The sequence below is a fragment of the Pezoporus wallicus genome, unplaced genomic scaffold (genome assembly GCF_028554395.1).
Source record: "Pezoporus wallicus isolate ANWC-B61680 ecotype Strahan unplaced genomic scaffold, APGP_CSIRO_Pwel_v1 contig_9719, whole genome shotgun sequence".
Classification (NCBI taxonomy): domain Eukaryota; kingdom Metazoa; phylum Chordata; class Aves; order Psittaciformes; family Psittacidae; genus Pezoporus; species Pezoporus wallicus.
Window position 1 is genome coordinate 433,131 of NW_026642910.1, and position 15,218 is coordinate 448,348.

The 15,218-nt window shown below is 49.7% G+C and overlaps 1 protein-coding gene across 1 annotated transcript in view; it reads left to right on the forward strand.

Annotated features, from left to right (window-relative positions):
• The first annotated feature begins 4,852 nt into the window (after nt 1-4,852).
• The window catches only part of OPCML (opioid binding protein/cell adhesion molecule like), a 330,385-nt gene continuing 320,019 nt past the window's right edge, over nt 4,853-15,218 (forward strand). Inside the window, exon 1 of the mRNA XM_057433183.1 lies at nt 4,853-4,870. The gene's annotated coding sequence lies outside the window, so the exon portion shown is untranslated. The remainder of the gene's footprint in view (nt 4,871-15,218) is intronic.

Below are 15,218 nucleotides of genomic sequence, written 5' to 3' on the forward strand. Positions count from 1 at the left end.
AAGCCTGCCCTGGGGCAGGTAACTGAGACCTCGCTGGGAGCACTGATGGCTCCTCCTGGGCAACCTCCGAGCTCACCTCCAAGGGGATAACAACCCATCGAGACCCTTTGCCATGGGGGTTTTACATCTTCCAGCTCAGCCCAACCTAAGCAGGGCTTGGCCAAGGCAGATCTGTCCTTGCTCTCGCCCTGCGAGCCCTATCCCTGCCCTTCCCCATCTTCCCTTGGGGGTGGACGGGGAGCTGGGGCTGCTTTGATAGCTCTAAGCAATAATCCCACTCTGCCAAGAAAGTTGGGTCCCTTTGGCTCTTGGACTGTTGTCAGTTAATGAGTAAAGGCTCAAAGCCAACACCAATTGGACAACGTGAGTTTGAAGCCCTGCCTTACTGGGAATACTGGTCCCTCGGTCTCTGCCTGTTGGGATTTTAAGGCCTTCTGAGCACTTGATTTTCTCGCCGGTCCCATTGCATGTTCCTAGACTGACTTTTTATGTTGGTTTTCTTTCAATGTCCCCACGATGAGAGAAGTTCTGGCAGTGTTGCAATGTTACGTACAAGTAGCCATGCTGTAGGAGAATGATGGGTTTTGGAATCGATTAACTTGCTCCTCATGTAACATTACCCTGCTTCAGAAATGTTTTGTATTTTGATATAAATAAACATTTGCTAAAAAAAGAAAAGAGGCTTTTTTTTTGCTGTCATTGGTTTGGATTTGCCTGTGGAGATGGTTGTGGAGAGGATGCCGCTTCCTTGGGATGCGGGAAGGATCACCCCCATCCCCTGCTCACCCCTATCCCCTGCGCATCCCATTCCCTGTGCACCTCCACATCCCCATCCTGTGCACATCCCTTTGCTCCTAGGCCCATCTTGACGCCAGATCATGACCTGGCTCTGGGTTGTGCAGGTTTGGGTGTGCAGCAATGAGGGTAGCAGCCCGTCAAGCCAAAATCCACCTCATTCCAAGCTGTGGAGCTCTTGAGGCCACCCCATGCCTGGGAAGCAGGACACAGGGCTGTGTGCAGCCTGCTGTCAGGGTGGTCCCCCTTGCTTTGTTATCAGCTTTACCATCCAGCATTCCCCTTCTGCTTTGTCTTTGCTTTACATTCATCAATATTACCAGCTGATCCTCCAGTCCCCCTCAGTGGGTTTATTAATATTGCCCTCTGATCTGCAGGAAGCAGCCATGCTTTATATTCCATCCCCATCCCCAGCTCCTTCAAGCCCCAACACCACATTTAATTACATTTTCCTCCTTGGCTCAAGCAAACACAAACTGAGCTCCTGCAATCCCTCCCCTGCACTGGAGCTGGTGCCTGGTAGAGGTGGACAGCATCCTCCATCGCTTTAATAGATGGGGCTGGTGCCCATCTTTGGGGCTTGCTTGTGGGAGATTGATGTTTGTCGTTCCCTGTGGGTGGCATTGAACTTGGCAGGGAAAAAGGTTTGCCCATGGGGTTCAATGTGGAGGGCCGCTGATTAGCAAGCAGCACAGGAGCCTTGGACCACAAATCAGAAGCTTTGCTCAGGGCAGATGCTGCTCCTGCCACGTCCCACCCTCTGTGTGGTGGATCCAGGATGGAGTTAACTCGAGGGATGGATGCTCGCATGGATGCTCATGTGCAGAACAGAAACCCCTCCTGGGGCTGGATCTGCCCTTCTTGGCCCAACTATGATTCCATGGGGCAAGAAGAGGCAAAGATCTTTTCTAACCCCCCCCAGGGTGGCAGCTTGGAGCCCTTCTCACTGTACTGCTGGGTGCAGGATCTGGTCTCTGGGGCTTTAGTGCTTTTCCTCTACCAGCCACTGCCTGAAGACTGTGTTTGCCAGAGTCAATAGAATAGAAATTAAGCTATTTATGTGGGGACAGCAACTCCTATGGTGTTATCCTAGGAAACACGGATGTTGGGATGAAGGAGCACAAGGAACGGCTGTTGGCAGCCCCTGGGATGAGGAGAAGCTCAGCTGGGGCTGAGCGAGGACGGTACCAACAGCAGCATCCTCAATGGAGCTGCTGCCAACCAGCTCCTTGGCTTCCACACACTGCCTGAAACAAGCCTTTGATGGTTCTGTAGTGCCTAATATTTTTCCAGCTGAGAAGCTGGTGGTTTATATTCACATCCATCCATAACAACGGATGAGATTTATTCCTGGGTGAACAGCGCTCCATGGCTCCATGCAGAGGACCCAAACCCCCTTTTCTCCCCACTAAACTCTCCCCTCCGGGCAGTCCAGTCTTGCTGTTTGCAAAGCAAAGCAAGCTGCACATTAACTTTACATTGACTTTCTCTTAGCAGAGCCCCGGGAGGTTGCTCCAAGGTGTGCAATCTGTTCTTTGGGGGCTTTATAAGCTTTTAGTAGCTTAAAACACAACTAAGTTGGCCCTAATCTCTCATAAAAGCAGGTCTTAGCCCAGTGCTTTCCTTCGCTGTTGTGTTTGCCTGATTGATGGGAAGAAAATGGGCCTCAAATCTCCCTTTGTAAAATCCCAGCTCAAACCCATCCATGGTGTTTGCAGGGAGAAAAAACACTGGGAACATCTATTTCTCCAGGCTTTGCTCCTTTGTTTTGTAAGAGCTTATCCAAGCCTGGCTGGGGTTTCCTCCCAGAGACATCCATGGAAATGGCTTGTGTGGGGTGAAGATGAAGGTGTGGAAGTGGGTGATGGAGGAGCAGGAGAGGTCTGTGCTCGTCCATGGGTCTGCCAGGATTATAATCCCCAAGGAGTGATTCTGATGGGCACTTGTGGTCTCCAGACCTCAGCTTTCACTCTCTGGTGGGTCCGTGAATGCTTTGCACTCCGAAAGGTGGATTTCTGCATCCTGAGTGGGAATAAGCATCCTTCTGGATGTCAGGGGGGACATTGCCTCCTGCAACACCCCCAAAACAATCCATAGGAGATGCCGTTGAGGCCAATGCGGCAGGACCAGCACCATTTTCATGTTACTGGTGAGTTTATGCAGAGGACTGGCTGCAACATGCGAGCACTGAAAAGTGTATTTGTCTTTGTGTCTTATTGATTTATTTCCTCTCTCCTGCATTGCAAGCTCCAGCAGCTGCAGCAAGGAAGGGAAAAGAGCCCAAGAGGCTGCTGGAGTCGGATCATGTCCCCATCAGAGCCAAGGGTCCCTTTGGGTTTGTCCCCTTGCAGGATGAAACCATCAAGCTGAGTGCTGAGAGCATCTTTGGAGTACTCAGAGGATTGGTTTGGTGGAGCAGGAGCCTAGGAATGATTCAAAGAGAGGGGTTTGTTGTGGTTGGTGACAGCAAAGATGCTCATGAAGGGTGATGTGGATGGAGGGGGTGTGAGCAGGGTGTGTATGAGCAGTGCAGCCATGGGATGCAGGAGAATCATTGCAGCCTGGTTGGGAAGCTGTAGCTGTCCCTGTTTCCAGTCTAATTGCACCATGCTTGGACCAGAGGGAGATGCTGGGCATGGCTGTGCTGATGCAAGGGGACCAAACCCTGCTCCCACTCAACAGGAGGGGTCCCATTCCCCATTTTCCCAGTAGTTTGCTCTGAGAACCATGGGTGGCATCATCACGGCTGGGAGGACATGAGCATGTGTGTCCTCATCCGGGTAGAAGCACAACCATCTCTCCCTTGTCTCTGTGTCCATCCCTCTGCCCTTTCCACTCATTAACTCCACCATCTGCTCCTTCATTCATCTGCTATCCCCATCAATAAATCACCCCTGCCTTCCCCCTCCATCCATTCATGGAAGTACCTTTGGGTTTCCCCCTCATCCCAGACCCCCGGGACCATGTTTTGAGCTTGGAATTCAGGAGGAAAGCTCCCACGTCCCTGGGAGCTTTATTTTACCTCTTGTGATGGCTCTGGAACGCTCAGGGACATGGGAACGCATTGGGAGCTGCTCCCTCTGCAGGTGGATGGGTCGTGGGTACCACTCACATCCACACTCCACCTGCTTCCTCCTGCATCCATGGAACTGTCCCTGTTCCTCCCGGCTCTGCCCTTTTCCCCAAGGCAGGAAAGGTTAAGCCGAGATCACCCAGCCCAGATTCCTGCTCCCTGGGGCTAATTACGGAACAACATTAGATAAGAGTCAACATATGTTGTAAAAGGCACTATGTATCACTGCCTGACAGCTCCTAACAATGTGCTCATGTAACAGCTGTCAGCCTGCAATGCTTCGAAATGAGTAATATGGTGATTTATGGATATCAGACCTGCCCTTAACACTCACCAGCAACAACACACGAAGCCCTAAAGCTGTGGCACGAGATGGGCTTGGCTCAGCCTCCTGCTTTCTCCAGTGATGCTTCGCTTCCAGATGTGTCTGCATGGATGCTCCCTGTGCAGAACTATTGCTTCTTCTGCCTCCTGCTACCAGCAGCAGGAAGAGCCAGCTCCTCTCCATGGGCTCAGATAGGTCTAACTTCATTACTATGCTAACTATAAGATGATGTTTGAAATGCAACCAAGAAATACACACCAGAGCCCTGTTTTCCCCTATTCCCTGCCTGTTCAGGGCTCTGGATGCTCAGACCTTTGATTAAACCAAGCTCCATGTCATTTTGGAGCCCTGGGGTCAGAAGGGAGATTTTGTCCACTTATGAAACCCTTGAACCCCAAACCACGTCCCTTTTTTCCCTGTTATCCCAAAGGCTCTGTATTTTGGGGTAAAATAGAGCAGGGGGTGCAAACTCACCAGCTGCATTTGGGAATGGGGAAGCTCCTCTTCACCTTTCTTAGGCATACTTGGAGGGATGCCCTTAGGTATGGCTGTGTGCAGGGGGTTTTGCTCCTTGCTGCTGCAGTGCTTTGGCTTGGATCTTTGGTGCTTTTGGCTCTGTTTGGGCAAGAAAACCGACTTTTGGGAGGTGTTTCTTTGCTGGGCAGAGCTTGGCTCAGGTAGGGATGCTGGGGAGGCAGGGGGGATGTGGTGAGCTGTGCTGGAGAGGCTGCTGGTGTGAGAAAATAACCCCAGACTCATGTTATTTAAAATGTATGTATGTGTTTGCCTTTCCTCGTTGGTTTTAGCAAGCCTTGAGGCTCGCTCGAGTTGGGTGCTGATGGTATTTACTGGTGGGAATGGGTGTTTTTGGTGAGAGCTGAGATCTGCTTCCATGTGGGAAGGGCTGCAGCAGGCAACGTGACTGGGGGGGATACAAGCTTTAGGCACCCCTGCATGTGTGGAAGGCAATGAATCCAACATGAATTAGAGGTGGGGATGAGTTTTCAGCTCTTAATGTCATGAAGACATCATTTTTCCCCTTTGCTTTTCCAGCTGGTGATTTCCAGTGGGATTTGCATCACCCTCTTTGGTTTATTCCAACTCCCATGTTTTCTTGTATGTGCGTACTTTTCTCCAACCTAACAGTGGGGCTGTTTTCATGGTTTCTGGGGGTAAATATGTCTTTTGGACAAAAGACATGAGCTAAACCTGCTCTGGCACTTGGTGCTGGGCTCTCATAACCTATAACCACACCAAGTTCCCTATGCCGCAAGAGGAATGTGGGAATCCCACTAAAACTGATCATTTCATCAAGTTTCGAGGCTATAATGCAACTGGTAATGCGGCTTTATACAAAGTAATAAAGAAAATAAGGGTGATGGCCTTACCCCTGTGTTTTAATCTGCAAAACAACCATGGAAAAGGCCATTTATGGAGCTTCTGAGTGGGTTGGATTGAGCCTTCACAAAACCTCACCTAAACTAAGGCTGCGTTGCGATGTGCTCTTTATAGGCTGGTATTTACCAGCCTAGCAACTCCTTTACTTTGGAAGTGAAACTGTATTTCATGTTTTCTAATACATATTCATTATTTACCAACTTGTTTCCACTTGAATTTTTGCCGTTTTATGCGATTTCTCATGGGGATTCTTTTAATATGCAGATTTCATCTAAAATATTTCAAAGGTGGGTATTTTGGCTGTGTAATTATCCCTTTCTATTGTGTTTAAGGCCAAATATAACTTTTAAATTCCCCAAACTATGGCTCTATTTTGGGTTTTTCCTACTGGGATGGTTGTATTAATCACAGCTGTGTGTGAGACCTGCATGCAGGCGCTGCTGTGTTTCCAGCCCTCAGCAAGCTGTAGTTGAGAGCTGATGGCCCCTCATAGGTGATGCTGATGGTTCTTTATAGGTGATGCTGAGAGGGCTTGCAGCTAGCTGGCATTATACTCCCACATGAATTGGGATGAATAACGGGGTTTGGGACCAGGGAAGAAGTCGATGGGGGTGACTTTGGAGCACATCATCTCACCCTGTGTTAGCTGCTTTGTTCCCTAAATAGAGCTTTGGCTCCTAATTACTACAGCTACTTCCAACCTGTGAGAACACTTGGAACAATAACCAAAGCCAGTCGAGAATGGGTTGAGCCATCTCCATTTCCATTCCCAGGATGAGAAAACAGCTCCAGGCTGCTTCGTTTTGCCCCAAGGGCTAAATAAACCCCCATGAGTGTCTGCCTTGCCCCTTTACACTGCTGCTCTGATGGGGAAGGTGAGCTGGTGACCACTGGAGGAGCGAGAAGCTTTCTGCAGTGAGGCATTCACAAACCAAGTGTGTGTTAACGGGCTTCATCAGGGCTGGACCAAAAGCCCTATGGCATTTGTAATGCAAATCACCCAGCCATGCCTTAATCATGACCCCCGGGAGACAATTAGGGTTAAAATAGAGATTTCTCCACAACAAGGGCAAACAATAGAGAAATAATAAGAAGAAAGGCTTGGTTTGGTTCATTTCCAGCAGACTGTTGCTTTGGTAGCTCTTAGGGCTTGAGCTGGGCTGCTTCTGCTTGGAAAGCATCCTCAACCCAGTGCTTCTGCCCTAATATAGAGGTTAGTTTGAGGAGGAAAGGGGGGTTTTGGGTGAGCTCCCCCAGTTCGAAAGTCAGGGTTGGCTCTTCTTGCAGAGAGCCCAGCAGTGAAATGGGTTAGAAACAAGGGAAACAAATCGGCTCTTGTGGAACGTGATGGCAAATGTGACCTAAAGGAAGAAGGAGGTGAGGAGGAAATGGTTTTTCTTTGCATTTTGATCATATTGTCGGTTTTACCGTCAAAGTAAACTGGGTGTGGGACAAGAGCCTTATTCAGTGCTGCCCTGAGGCTATGGAAGGAGAAAGGGGCTGGGAGAGCACTGTGGGGCATGGGGAGGTGCTGCTGGGACCCACTGGAGCCAGGCTGTGATGCCCCTTTTTCCCCTCCAAGCTACAGCTTGGGAATGATGCAGCCAGGATTTATCCCCATGGACCACACAACCGTTTTCCTTGCCTTTTACCTTCCTTTTGCTCCCTGCTTTCCCCAAACAAGCGCTAAAAGCAAGGAATAGGAGCGTGTGCCCCTTCTCCATACTTGTGATGCCCTTCCTAAACCCAAACCCAGTGTCTGAAGTCACCACTAGGACTTTGTAGAACGCTTACCAAGGTTGCATTTAAGACTGTCCCTGTTTTAAAGACAGGGAAAAGACACCACCAACAGTGCTCTTATCTTTACTTAGAGTTTATTAAACCTCTGTACCTCTATACTGCATTGTGCGGGGTGCTTGGACGTGGGATGAAGCTGTTTTGGGAGTGTAATAAAGGACAAAGTCCTTTCTTTTTCTTGATACCTTTAATATATATTTTTGCTACTTTTGAGCTCCAAACAGGAGAATCTTGCAGCAATTTTCTTCATTTACATGGGGGGAAGTGTTGCACAAACCCAGTTTGGGATGTCCCAGGGCCCTTCCGTTAGAGCTGGGGGGGCTGTATTCCTGCAGGGATAGGGGTGATGTCCCACCTGGCTTAGGAGGTGCAAGGAGAGGAATGCTTCTTGCAAAGGGAAACGAAATAGTAGGAAAGCTGCAGTGATTTGCAGCAGGATATGTTTCGGAGCACATACACTGCCCTGCTTAGAGCTTATGCAGCTCGTTTTGCATCAGTCCTTCCACAAAGCGCATTAATCTCGGCTTAATAGACATGGTGATAACAGCAATGAGTTGCATCCATGTTCATCACCTCCGAGCACCCATCCCACCCCTGTCTGGGCTGTATCACACTGTGCCATCACTCCTTACATAGAACGGGGGGGGGTCTGGGCATCACCAGCCATGATTTGGCCAGAGGAGGGTGCTCTCTGCTTAGAATTACCCCAGCCTCTGCCTTGATTCGACTGCAAGCACCTCGCAGCATCCTACAAGGTCCCGGTGCAGAGGGGTCCTGCTGCCTTCCCTCCAGCCTGGGTGCTTTGGGCAAGGGGGATGTCAATCTCCTTGTACCCACCCCAGCATCCCCATCCCAGTGTGCGACTTAGGATGAGCGTAGGATGAAGGTAAAGCGAAAGAAAGGAACATCCCTATCACAGTACGGGGTTCTGTGTGGGATGAGCAGGGGGAGAGGATACAGCAAATGAAGAGAACAACCCTATTCCGTTGTGGGGCTCTGCTTGTGATAAGCAGGGAGAGAAGATTCCCATCCTAGTACGCGGCTTGGGATGAGCACAGGGAGAAGATAGAGCAAAGGAAAGCGGTATCCCCATCCCAGTATGGGACTTGGGATGAGCACAGGGAGAAGATAGAGCAAAGGAAGGGGGCATTCCCATCCCAGTATGAGACTTGGGATGAGCACAGGGAGAAGATAGAGCAAAGGAAAGCGGTATCCCCATCCCAGTATGGGACTTGGGATGAGCACAGGGAGAAGATAGAGCAAAGGAAGGGGGCATTCCCATCCCAGTATGAGACTTGGGATGAGCACAGGGAGAAGATAGAGCAAAGGAAGGGGGCATTCCCATCCCAGTATGAGACTTGGGATGAACACAGGGAGAAGACAGACCAAAGGAAAGGGGTATCCCCATCCCAGTATAGGAATTGGGATGAGCAGGGAGAGAAGATGGAGCAAACAAAGGGGGCTCAGCTACCAGGGAGGGAGTGTGAGTACATTCATCATCAAGAAAGGCAAAAACAAGAGGGAAACCAGCAACCCAGCATCACCAAGTTGACTGAAGCAAGTGTTTCCAGCCCTGCAGGAGGGAGCCGGGCTGACTGGAATGCTAAAATCCCCTCGATTTGCATCTTTTCCAACAGGAGCCGATAAAAGCAAATACTCCACTGCCAATAATTATAATATTTTAATTGCCTTTCTTCAGGCTTTTTGTTTTTTCCTGAGCCACACAAAGGCTGCATCCCAAACCCGCAACACAGCATCCCTCCTGGGGGAGCTTTAGGTGCCTTTTGCCTCTGGGAGGGTCCTATGTGTGACCCACAGCACCCTGCAGGGTCAGCTCTGGGTGCGTACCTCAGCACCCACTGTGTGCAGTGGGGTGGATTTTGCCCCTCTTCCTCCCAGTTCCATGTGTTCCTCTTGTGATTTGGCAGCATTTTGGCTATAGGTCACCCTCTGGTTTTGGGATTGCACCCCAAGCATCACATATTTGGGCTCACACTGGAGTCCTTTAATCACCATAAATCCAGGGATCAGGAATCACCTGGTTTATTTAGGTTTTCATTGAAGGCAAGGAAATGAGGTTTGGTTGGTGATTCCTTTTAGGGTTTGTCTTTTGGAAGTGTTTCAGCATGGTGCAAACCAGCACTTCCATGTCTGGACCCTAAACCAGTGATGGTTGGTGGGGTGGAAACTGGGATGGAGCAGGAGGGGATTTTTCCTTCCTTGATGTCAGCATCCTTTCCCTTCCCAGGCATGGAAACAGCCTCTGGGTTCCCCAACCTCTTCCCATCCCTTCCCCATCCCATTTCCAGGTTCACCAACCTTGATGTGAACTGGTACCTTTGGGCCTGGAGCAAATGGGTCATTGTGTTGGGATGGGGTATCAGGAAGGCCCCTTCTTTAATGGCTGAAGACGGGGTTGAGATGAATTTGGCTGCAATGTGGGGGCTCGAGGGCTCTTCTTGCACCATGGCACATCCTCCATGCATCCATGTGCAAGAAGGTATTTGCAGGGTGAGGGACTCATCATTTAAACTGTTGAGCAAAACAAATAGATGTAAAGCAAAGCCAAAGGCAGGGAGCCGCAGGAGTAGGCAATGCTGTTTGCTTTTCAAACAGACACACCAAAAATACAAACAGTAGCAGGAGGGATGGGGAGATTAAAGTGGAAACAGCAGAAATCCCACCAGGAAGTGGTGTTTTCCATTTTGGATATGCAGGAGATTAGCAACACTTTGTTGCCTGCTACAAATGTCCCTGTCCCCCTGGGAAACTTGCTTAGAAAAGCTCTTTTTGGGAGGGGGAAATAATTCATATTGAAATCCCTTGCAGGGAATGCTGACTCTTGAAATGGGAGCTGCCCCTGCTTGCCTTTTCCGTGCAAAAATGGGATATTTGGAAGGAAATGAGATGCTTTCCCTGCAAATCTGGATATTGTTATAAAGCTGATATCTATTAACCTGATGTCGATGACCCCCTAGCTGCATCCTGCACCATCTGCTTCCACGCACAAAGCTATCCCTGCAATAAGTTATTTGCAGGCCCACACAATTCCAGGTGGATTTCTGCTCCCATTCTGACTGGCAACAGCCCTGAGTTGGGGCTGCAGTAGCCAGGGGATGTGCCATGGGTTTTAGCCTATAAAAGGCAGGGAATTGCTTCTTGGGATGCAGGCAAGGGAGAACTTTGCTTTAATGCATAGGAGTCAGGAACTGCATTTTGTAAGAGCTCCTTGCCTTTGCTCCTGCTTGGGATCCAAACCCAAAATACTGTGGAATCTTGAAGTGTTTTCCTAGTGAATATTCCAGGGATGTGCAAACAGCATTGCAAGGGCCAGCAGGGATGTATTGGCTTGTCCATAAGGCAACAGGTTCACAGCTGGGCTGTAAACTGTGGTCCTTGGGGCTTTTCAGTGCTTTTCAGGGTAGCTGGTGCCTGAGCATCACTGGAAGGATCTGTATCCACTGCCATCCTTGTACGTGCTTTGCTTGTAAGGGGATGTTTTCATTCTGGTGTGTTTTTTAGGATCTCTGGATATTAAACTTTGGAAACTTCTGAAGTGTTTTATTGCACTTTAGAATCAGAAATGACGTCTGTTTTGAAAGCAGAAAGTTAGTGTGTGCTAAGCAAAACTGGGAGTTCTGCTTCTTTTGCATTGGAAGCTCTGCTGAAATGGATGGTTTCACTAAGGGAAAGCTCAGCTTGATTTGCTTTTCAGTGTTGCTTTTGCTATTTGGTCTGGTAACACCTTTTTCTGGTGCTTTGAGTCACTACTGAGCCCCTGGCGCTCCTCTCTGGTGCTGTCATGTATCCAAAGTGAGCTTGGAAACAGGCAGAGCTGCGCTGGGAGCTTGTCTGCATGCGGGATGATGCTCGCTGCATCCCCAACCTGCAGCCCCCATCCCTCCTCCCTTTGGGAGTCCACGTTTTCCTTGGGGCCTGCCGGGATCCAAACCACGTGCTGGGTGGGAACAGTGTTAGGAACAGCAGCGGGGTGGCTTTGACAAGCAGATCCCACCATCATCCTCACCTTCCCCACAAGCATTTGGTGGCGGCGGTGGCTGCGGGGGGCCGGCAGCGCTTGTGCCCACCCCGCTGCAGAAGGCTGGAGACAGCATTTGAATAATGAATTCTGTTTAAGACTGAAAGCTCGGAGATCCATCTGTAACAAGACTCGGAATAATTACAGCTGATGATTGCCTGGTACCTCAGCCAGAAAAAAACAGAACAGATTTTGGCCGCCAGCAATTACAAGCAGGCACCCGCTCAAGCACACGGAGAACTTTGGGAATGAATTCATGAATGCAGCGGGGTGGGTTTGAGCCATGGGGATGGTGGTTTGGGGTCCAGGGCTGTGGGAAAGGGGTGTCTGCATTCATACGGCTCCCAGGTTCCTGCTCTGAGGGGCAGGGGTGTCCCCTTAGGGGATGCGTGTTGTCCCCTGCACATCTACAGCATCATCTGGGGCTGGGAGGTGCAGGGCATCAATACCTGGACCAGTGCTTGTGTGGGGCTGTGAGAATTGGTGGTCCTTGCCCATGGCAGGGGGGTTGGAAGTAGATGTTCTTCAGGTCCTTTCCAACTCAAACCAATCTGGGATCCTATGAAATAGGAGGATAAAGGACAAAAGTGGCGTTGAGATGAAGCCGTTCGCAGGAGCAATGGGGTACCTGGAGGTGGCAGGAGCAGTAACAAGTTTTGGGCCAGCCATTTGCCCTGTGTTCCTTTGGATTTGTCTTGTGGCTTCATGGGCAAGGGATGAGCAGGGAAAGAGGGTTCCTCTCCCCAGCACAGCAGCAAAGCCCTTTAATGGCTGCCAAACCCATGTGTGCTGTCCCCAGCATCTCAGATTTGCCTTGCCTATAATGGGGATAATTTATCAGCTAGTGAATAATACGCTTTCCTCCTTTCATGTCTCCTCCACCTATCATTTCAACCAAGTGAAAATTGTCAAATTAGACTATTTTCCTTGACTGCTCCATTTAGGAGCGGGGACGGGGAGATGAAGGCTTTGATAACCGCGCTCTGCCGATGCCTTGTAAACCAAGCAGCGAGTAAAAATGTTCCTGCCTGAGACTTGAGGGATTCCCTCCTTGGTAAAGCCCCAGCATTCCCTGCTGAGGTTACATGCTCCTGATTTGTAACAGGCTGTTTTCTTTGCCCCTTAGAGCGTGGCTGGCTGAGGCCTGGGGGAACCTTGGCTTCGCAAGTCACTTGGGGACTGTAAGTACATGGCGCTATCGCTTCTTGCCATCCGCCAAAATTGCGTGTGCTTTGAATTGTCCTGGTGTAATGCATCTATATTCATCACTGCTCCCTTATCTTGCTCGGCTCCAATCTACAAGGATCTGCTTAGTTCTCCTCTGTACCTTTAATTCTCCTTTATCTCAACTGGTGTCACCGCCGAGCCTGAAGACGGCAGGAGCATCTTTACTCCTGCAGCTGTAAAATCCCTGCTCTGTCCCCAGCCCTGCCCTATGCAGGGGACATGGGACTGCTGCTCATCCTGGAAGGACTCATATTGGCATTGAGGATGTGATGGTCTGTTGTGCATGAGTGCTCTGTGCTGCCCTGATGGGAGGGATGATGCCAGTGATGAGTCCACTTGGGAGGAGGAAGGTTGAAGAGCTCTACGTGAGCGAGGAGACCTGTGGCATCCCTGGATATCTGGGGGCAGGGAGCACGTGGCCAGGTCCTGTGATGCTTTTCCTTAGGGAATCCTGGACTGGTTTGTGTCGAAGGAGCCTTAAAACTCATCCAGTTCCACAGGCAGGGACACCTTCCACTAGAGTAGGTTGCTCCAAGCCCCATCCAACCTGGCCCTGAACACTGTCACGGATGGAGCATCCTCATCTTGCACTTGCACCTTACATCCAAGCTAAGGTGAATGCCAAAAAAGGTCTTCCTGGTCCTTCTTTGTGTTTTGAGCTGATCTTGGGTTGCCAATGGGTTTTTGCAGGTTCTTTATTTCTCTTATTATGAAGACAGGAGGTTTTAAGATGTTGGTGTTAAGATGGAAGGATTCAGTGATCTAGGTTATTTCCTCCACTGGAGCTGGTTAAATATAACAGGACCTACGAAATGACTTGATGTCCAGTTTGAATTATGCCTCACATAACTCGTTCTGTCTCTCTGCACCATCCTGTTTTGGGCTGAAACACAAGGCGCTGAGTCTGCCATCCTGATCCAATGCTCTTCCCTCAGCCTCTCCTAGAAATCTCCATTGAAACCCTTCACCTTCCCAGGATATAGGAGCTGTGTGGGCAATACGGACTGTGCAGCATCACTTAACAGGGACCCAGATACATGGAACAGCTGGTTAATCAGTTCAAGTGGCCGGGCCACCAGTTTATGGTATATTAAGTATTCTTTGATTCCGTTTAATTGGGACATTGCAGAGACCCTGATGTCCAGTAATAAAGACAGTGGGAAGCTGATCAGACAGCTCATAAACACTCCATTAATGTCACTCTGTACAGCCCAGCAGTGACTTAAAACACGTCCAAGTGTGGCTGAGGTGCAATGGAATTGGGAAGGCAATTTCCAGAGCTCCCAGCATGTGCGTGTGTGATTGAAGTGGGTTTAGGAGTTGAAGTGCAGTATTTCGGGGGGGGGGGGGGGGGGTGTGCAGCCGCTTTACACAGCACAGAGCGAGTTCATTTTTAATTCATAAGGGCAATTAAAGCGCACTAAGAATAAAATTCATAAGTCTGGAGCTAAAAAACTGACCGTGGTGCTTGTGAAAACTCTTTCTGCTCCTCCTGATGTGGGTGTTTGGTGTGCCTGGAATAATAACCACAGCCAGTTAGTCCCCTTTTCCCTCGTCCTTGTCAATCCAATGCAGGCTTTATTAATCTTACCTAGATGTGCCCTTGCGATACTCTGCAACCGCGGTCTTATAGAGCTTCAGCAGCAGGTTTAAGTTTGGGTTTTGGCTGCCAGGCCTGAGAGATGGGGGTGAATTGGGTGAATTCCTGCCTGTGGTGCTTGCTCAGATGCAGAAATAGGGCCTGGGAACCATCGTCATCCACTTGAGATGCAGAGGGACAAAGGCACGACTTGGGAATAGGAGTGGTGGCTGTGGCGGTACTGGGAGACCCGGAAAGGAATTGTATGGAGAAGTGCTAAGGAGCAGTGTTTGTGTGCTCCTTCAGCTCTTGGAAGAGGCATCTTGGTCTGCAATACCTCCCTGTGGCACTGGTGGAGGCAGGTTTCAGCTTTCCCTTCTCCCAATTGCTTTCCAACCCTTTTCCTCTTGGTCCATGTGGTAGTGTGGCTGGAGGGGTGACAGCCAGCTCCTCATTTCCATAATGATCTCTGGGTCTGCTAATGATCCTATTGCTCCTGCACAAAGCAAGTCTAACAGAGAACCTCTGCTCCCGGGGGGCTCAGCTTTGATCAGGGGATGTATCTGGTCCCCTGTGTGGTTGGAGGGGGACAATTCCCTGTTGGCTGCTTTGTAACTCCAACCATTCATCGCTGTCAATAATGGATTCATTTAAGGGTCTAATTCCCCACCCCCTGCCTTATTCCTTTTCTTTTTTTTACATCTGCACACTCACTCATGCAAAAAATTACATGATTTCAGAGGCCCAGCTGACTCTGGTCTTGGATTGTGAGGGCTCCTTAGTACCACCAGCACCATTCAATTAGCTCTGGTGCACAAAAGAGACGTGCTGGAATAATACAGCCTTCAGCTGAAAAGGGGCTTTGTCCCGTGGGGAGCTCCATCACTTCCCGGCTGCATGGCACACGTTGGTCCTCGATGCTCATCCTTTGCGTGCATCCATTGGGATAGTGATGAGGACCAAGTAGGGGAGGTTGGGACAAGTT